Here is a 6,198-nt window from a genome sequence, read left to right as displayed (position 1 = left end):
AATGTTAAACCGAAGGTGGTGGGTGGACAACAAGCAGAGTGCGGAGGCGCCATGGTGGGCAAGATGCCTAATGTCACCTGGCTCGAGGGCACCTATGTGGATACCATAAAGGGGTGGAAATCGGGGTGGTTCTACATCACCGAGCCGCGCGACTCCAACTGGGTGGCGGCCCCCAAATTTCGATCTGGAATCCCCACGCGGCTCACCTCCTGGAAAGAAAAGGGCCTATACCGGGGTTCTTTGGTAGAGTTGACCGGACTCCAGACCTGTATCCGGAAAATGACGAGCAAGAAAATCAAGCTCGTCAACATGGTCCAGGTCATGCTCTTCCACCGGATCCTCCCGTGTCAACGGCGGGCATTTGATTTGTGGGAGTTCGACTCGGCCAAGCAACAGTCGTTGCGAGAGCTCTATGACACGACGCACGAGGATGTCTAGAGGGTGCTGTTCAAGGGCGCTGAGATTCCTCCTTCCCCCACCGAGGACCGTGGACTCAGCGCAAAACACCGCGCCAATCTGGTAAGTTTTTATATCTCTTAGGGTATTTATTTGCCCCGGTTTAGTCATATGCAGGATCTAAGCTTCTATGCCATTAACAGGACTGGATAAAGATAGCGGAGCAACTTGATTGCCCAGCCCCCCTGCCCGAAGATCTTGCAGGCGCTCTCCTAATGGAGATGCTGACTCCGGCACCTTACAAGGTGCCGGTGAAGAAGACCAAGAAGAAGGCCGCAGGGACCCGAAAGGGTCTCCGGTGCAAGGCTGTATCGGATTCATCGTCTGATGACTCCAACGCGCACTCCTCCCATGAAGACGAGGAGGAGGAAGAGGGAAGTTCTCCCCCCAGCAGGGGGAGACAAGAAAAGGAAGGTCGACCCAACCGGGGAGGCCGAAGGGTCCAAGAAAGGAAGGACCCTCCCTCTGAACTGCGCCACGACGGCCGCCGACTGCGGCGACGAGTGGCTACCCAGGGTCAAGCCCCTAGCGAAATCTTAAGTGTCCGGGTGCCATAATACTTCATGGTATGCTTTATTACACTGCCTCTCCTCATGCCGAACATGATTATGCAGTCCATCCCGAGCTCGTCTCGACATATCCTCGTCGAGCGGCTCTCTGGACTCGTCGGATATGAACAACGGTTCTCTCCCAACCGCTACCACCCCTCGCCCTACAGAAAACGCCGAGGTGTTGTCTCAAAAGGCACCGAGCCAAGGGGAGGTGGTCCTGGGGGCGCCTCGAGGCGACTTCCCGGACCCTGGGTACCAAGGGAGCGAGGCTCCTACGGGCTCCGAGTTCGGCCCTCAGCCGAACACTACATCGGAACCTTTGATGGTTCCGGACTCCATCAGGCGGTCCCCCGTTAAGGGGGGCCAACCATCCGTGCCTGTGTCCTCTGTCCAACCAGAGGCACCGGACAACTTGCTGGAAGCGCTTCGCAGCGCTTCCATCGATGAAGAGCACCGCACTATCATCAGTGCGGTGGTTGAGAAGGTTCAGTTGGCCAAAAACGGACTGACCGAAGCTTGCGCGAGCCTCCTAACAGGCTTTGAGGTAAGCAATCAAAATATACGAAAATATTACCGCATAGATAGTAGCCCGAGATGCTTTGTTCGGCGTTCACGAAGAAAAGCCGAATAGAGGATCAAATGATAACTCAGGAGTCTAATTAGAGTATGTCTATGTGTATGTGCAGGCTTCACTGTTGGCCGCTGCCGCACGTACTACGGAGGTCTCTGTGCAGAAGCAGGACCTGAAGCGGTCCGAGGACGAGCTCGGCCTTACCAAGAGGCAGCTTGAAGAGAGCAAAGGTAAGAAATACCCCTGTCTATATAGTTAAAAAGAAATTCAGTTATAAAATAATAGGATCATCATGGGTTTGCCAGGGGCCACGACCGAAGTGACGACCCTGAGGAAAGCGCTGTCCGAGACCGAAGACAAAGCGGCCAAGGAGCGTATTGAGCGGGAGAAGCAAGAAGCCCGAGTAGGCGAGGTGCAGCAAGAGCTCGAGGCTCTCGCAAAAAAGCACGAGTCCTTGAAGCTTGACTCTAAGACGCGAAAGTCCGAGCTCGCGCAGGCGCTTGAAAGCGTCCGGAGCGCCAAGGCCGAAGCACACAAGGCCCTCCAGGAGATTGACGCAGTGTAGAAGATAGCAGCGGGTAAGGCATTCATTATGCAAAGCAAGCACGTGAAGGAGACTTTCCTTTTTCTTACCCGAGATCGGAGCTCTCCAGGAGCGTTTGCAGATCTTCCCAGCAGTGTACTGGATGCCGCAGAGTTTTACCGGGCTAAGGAGGGGAGCTCTACGGAGAAGTTGTTCTAGTCTTAGTATATTGGGACCGAACACCCCGTGCTCTTGAGCGACCAACTGAAGTAGTTGGTCGAGCTTCACAAGGCGGCCGAACAGGCCTAGAAGGGCCTTATAATCCGGATGTGGACTGGCGAGCCCCTGTCCGGTAGCTACTTCGGTCTGGTGAGGCGGCTTGTGGAATCCTGCCCACGGCTTGAAGTCATCAAGTGGTCCGTCTGCATCGAGGGTGCACGTAGGGCTTTTGCCCGGGCGAAGGTACACTGGGTGAAGCTGGACGCCGTGAAGCTGGTGAAGGAAGGGCCGCCGGAGGGCAAGGAGGATCGCCGCCCCAAGAATTATTATGAGAGTGTCCTAAAGGGTTCCCACCTAGTGGCAGATGAGTGTGCCAAGGATGTAATTTTTGAATGAACATGCTCATGTGATCCTTTAATATGAAATGAGTTCATTTGTGTCATGCGACACTTTCTTAATTTAAAATATTAACTTTTGTGCGGCCGTTTATAAAATCCGAGAGTTGGCCAATCGTCGGCTTCTGCCCCCATGTAACTAGTACTGGGGTGTTCGGGATAAACCTGAGCACTCTTTACCCCAATTTTGGGTCCTTCAAGGGAGGTGTTCAGTGCAACGAACCAGGCAATCGGACTATAATGCTTTATCACTCTCACTTAGCCATAGAAGTCTACAATTTTAAATTTTGGCGAAGCCCCTGGTATTCGGAGGGCCAAATTTGGGGCGCTATACATGCCTAAGCCAGACAAGGCCGACTCCTCGCCCGAAGCGGAAAAAGACTTTAAGGACTTGAGACCTCTCGAACAACGACCAGTCTCTCGGCTTATCATGACAGTTAGTTTTTGGCTTTCTCTACTGAGGTGCTCGTCCGGAAGAACCGGGACACAATCGTAGTAGTTCTCCCACCGCTACCTTAGCCAATATAGCGGAACATAAGGTACCAAAGCATGGGAGCCGGGCAACCCAACATTTGACCAAAGACCTGATTCAGAGCTGATGCATATAATGCTATAAGTTCGGGGAGCCGCACCGTCGAAAGTGTTCGGACTTCTTGCGCTGTATTATGGGGTAAACGGGAGCCCCTGGCGCACTGACCATAGCCGGACGTATGGGTGCGGATTGTCGTAAATGGACATATAAGTGAGAGAAAAAGGGAAAACTTAAATAATGCAATGACAGATTAATGATATGCATTGTTATTTAAATAATACGTCGGAGCGTACTGGTACAAGTAGTGAAATAAGCAGAAAGTAGGACAATTCGAAATGTCCATCCCAGGGCGAGCTGCGCATAGATAGTAAAAAACGGGTATATCAATTATTATTATTAGAGACCACCTGAGGATTCCCGTGTTCATCTTAGCTTCTTGGCGCCTGTTGGTTGTTGCTTCCGGAATGTGTCTGGCAATTGTACTGCCGGAAAGGGCTTCCAGAGAGTTAGGCCCTGAAAAAAGGAATGATAAAGGTATACAACCCCTAGGGTGGTTAAGCCACATTGCGGGCGTGTCCTGATCATGCCCCCGCCTATGTCCATGGTATTTTTAGTGCGTAGTTATGTACGCGCGGCACGGATTTTGTCGCTTGACTGGGATTGGGACAGGGGACGAATTGCTAGGCGAGCTCTGATCGTGCCAGGCGATCTTGTTGCAGCTTGTTCCGGACTCGCTTGAAGGTGTCCGGGGGCTGTGACGCCGAATGAGTGGTCTGCCTGAACAGGCTACTTTGTGCTTCTGCTGCATGGGCCGCATTGTCCTCTTTGATACGTCTCCAACGTATCTATAATTTTTGATTGCTCCATGCTATATTATCTACTGTTTTGGACTATATTGGGCTTTATTTTCCACTTTTATATTATTTTGGGACTAACCTATTAACCGGAGGCCCAGCCCAGAATTGCTGTTTTTTGCCTATTTCAGTGTTTCGAATAAACAGAATATCAAACGATGTCCAAACGGTATGAAATCTTCGGGAACGTGATTTTCTCACCGAACGTGATCTAGGAGACTTGGACCCTACGCCAAGGCATCAGAGAGGCGATCACGAGGGTGGGGGCCGCGCCCCCCCTAGGGCACGCCCCCTGCCTCGTGGGCCCCTTGATGCTCCACCGACTTACTCCTTCCTCCTATATATACCTACATACCCCCAAACGAACAGATACAGAGCCAAAAACCTAATTCAACCGCAGCAACTTTCTGTATCCACGAGATCCCATCTTGGGGCCTGTTCCGGAGCTCCGCCAGAGAGGGCCGTCATCACGGAGGGCTTCTACATCATCATAGCCTCTCCGATGAAGTGTGAGTAGTTTACGTCAGACCTTCGGGTCCATAGTTAGTAGCTAGATGGCTTCTTCTCTCTTTTTGGATCTCAATACAAAGTTCTCCCCCTCTCTTGTGGAGATCTATTCGATGTAATCTTCTTTTTGCAGTGTGTTTGTTGATATCGATGAACTGTGGGTTTATGATCAAGTCTATCTATGAATAATATTTGAATCTTCTACGAATTCTGTTATGTATGATTGGTTATCTTTGCAAGTCTCTTCGAATTATCCGTTTGGTTTGGCCAACTAGATTGGTAGTTCTTGTCATGGGAGAAGTGCTTAGCTTTGGGTTCGATCTTGCGGTGTCCTTTCCCAATGACAGAAGGGGCAGAAAGGTACGTATTGTATCGTTGCCATCAAGGATAACAAGATGGGGTTTATTTCATATTGCATGAATTTATCTCTCTACATCATGTCATCTTGCTTAAGGCGTTACTCTGTTTTTAACTTAATACTCTAGATGCATGCTGGATAGCGGTCGATGAGTGGAGTAACAGTAGTAGATGCAGAATCGTTTCGGTCTACTTGTCACGGACGTGATGCCTATATACATGATCATGCCTAGATATTCTCATAACTATGCGCAATTCTGTCAATTGCTCAACAGTAATTTGTTCACCCACCATAGAATACTTATGCTCTTGAGAGAAGCCACTAGTGAAACCTATGGCCCCCGGGTCTATTCTCATCATATCAATCTCCATCACTTTAATCTTGTTTTGCTTTTTTACTTTGCCTTTACTTTTTACTTTGCATCTTTATACCAAAAATATTATATCTATCAGATCTCACTCTCATAAGTGACCGTGAAGGGATTGACAACCCCTAATCGTGTTGGTTGCGAGTAGCTATCGTTTTGTGCAGGTACGAGGGACTTGAGCGCGGCCTCCTACTGGATTGATACCTTGGTTCTCAAAAACTAAGGGAAATACTTACGCTACTTTGCTGCATCATCCCTTCCTCTTCGGGGAAAACCAACGCAAGCTTAAGGGGTAGCACTCTTCCGTACGGAGCGAGAGTTCTATGTTTCCATTTACCGTTATGACCCCACGAGGTCCTAGCATCTTGAGCTTGAGGTATGCATAATGCGGCACTGCATTGAATTTTGCAAATGTTGTCCGTCCGAGCAGTGCATGATAGCCACTGCGAAACGGGACGATATCGAAGATTAACTCTTTGCTTCGGAAGTTGTCCGGTGATCCAAAGACTACTTCCAGTGTGTTTGAGCCTGTGTAATGAGCTTCTACACCTGGAATGACGCCCTTAAAGGTGGTTTTGCTGGGTTTGATCCTCAAGGGATCGATACCCATTTTTCGCACTGTATCCTGATAGAGCAGGTTCAGGCTACTGCCGCCGTCCATAAGGACTCGATTGATGTGAAATCCGTCAATGATGGGGTCTAGGACCAGTGCGGCGGATCAGCTATGACGGATGCTAGTAGGGTGGTCCCTGCGATCGAAGGTGATCGGGCAAGCAGACCACGGGTTGAACTTTGGGGTGACGGGCTCCATCACATAGACGTCCCTTAGTGCATGCTTCCGCTCCCTCTTGGGAATGTGGGTTGC

This window comes from Triticum dicoccoides, chromosome 1A, assembly GCF_002162155.2.
Source record: "Triticum dicoccoides isolate Atlit2015 ecotype Zavitan chromosome 1A, WEW_v2.0, whole genome shotgun sequence".
Lineage (NCBI taxonomy): Eukaryota > Viridiplantae > Streptophyta > Magnoliopsida > Poales > Poaceae > Triticum > Triticum dicoccoides.
The sequence above is the reverse complement of the archived record's forward strand: the minus strand, read 5'-3'. Positions refer to the sequence as shown.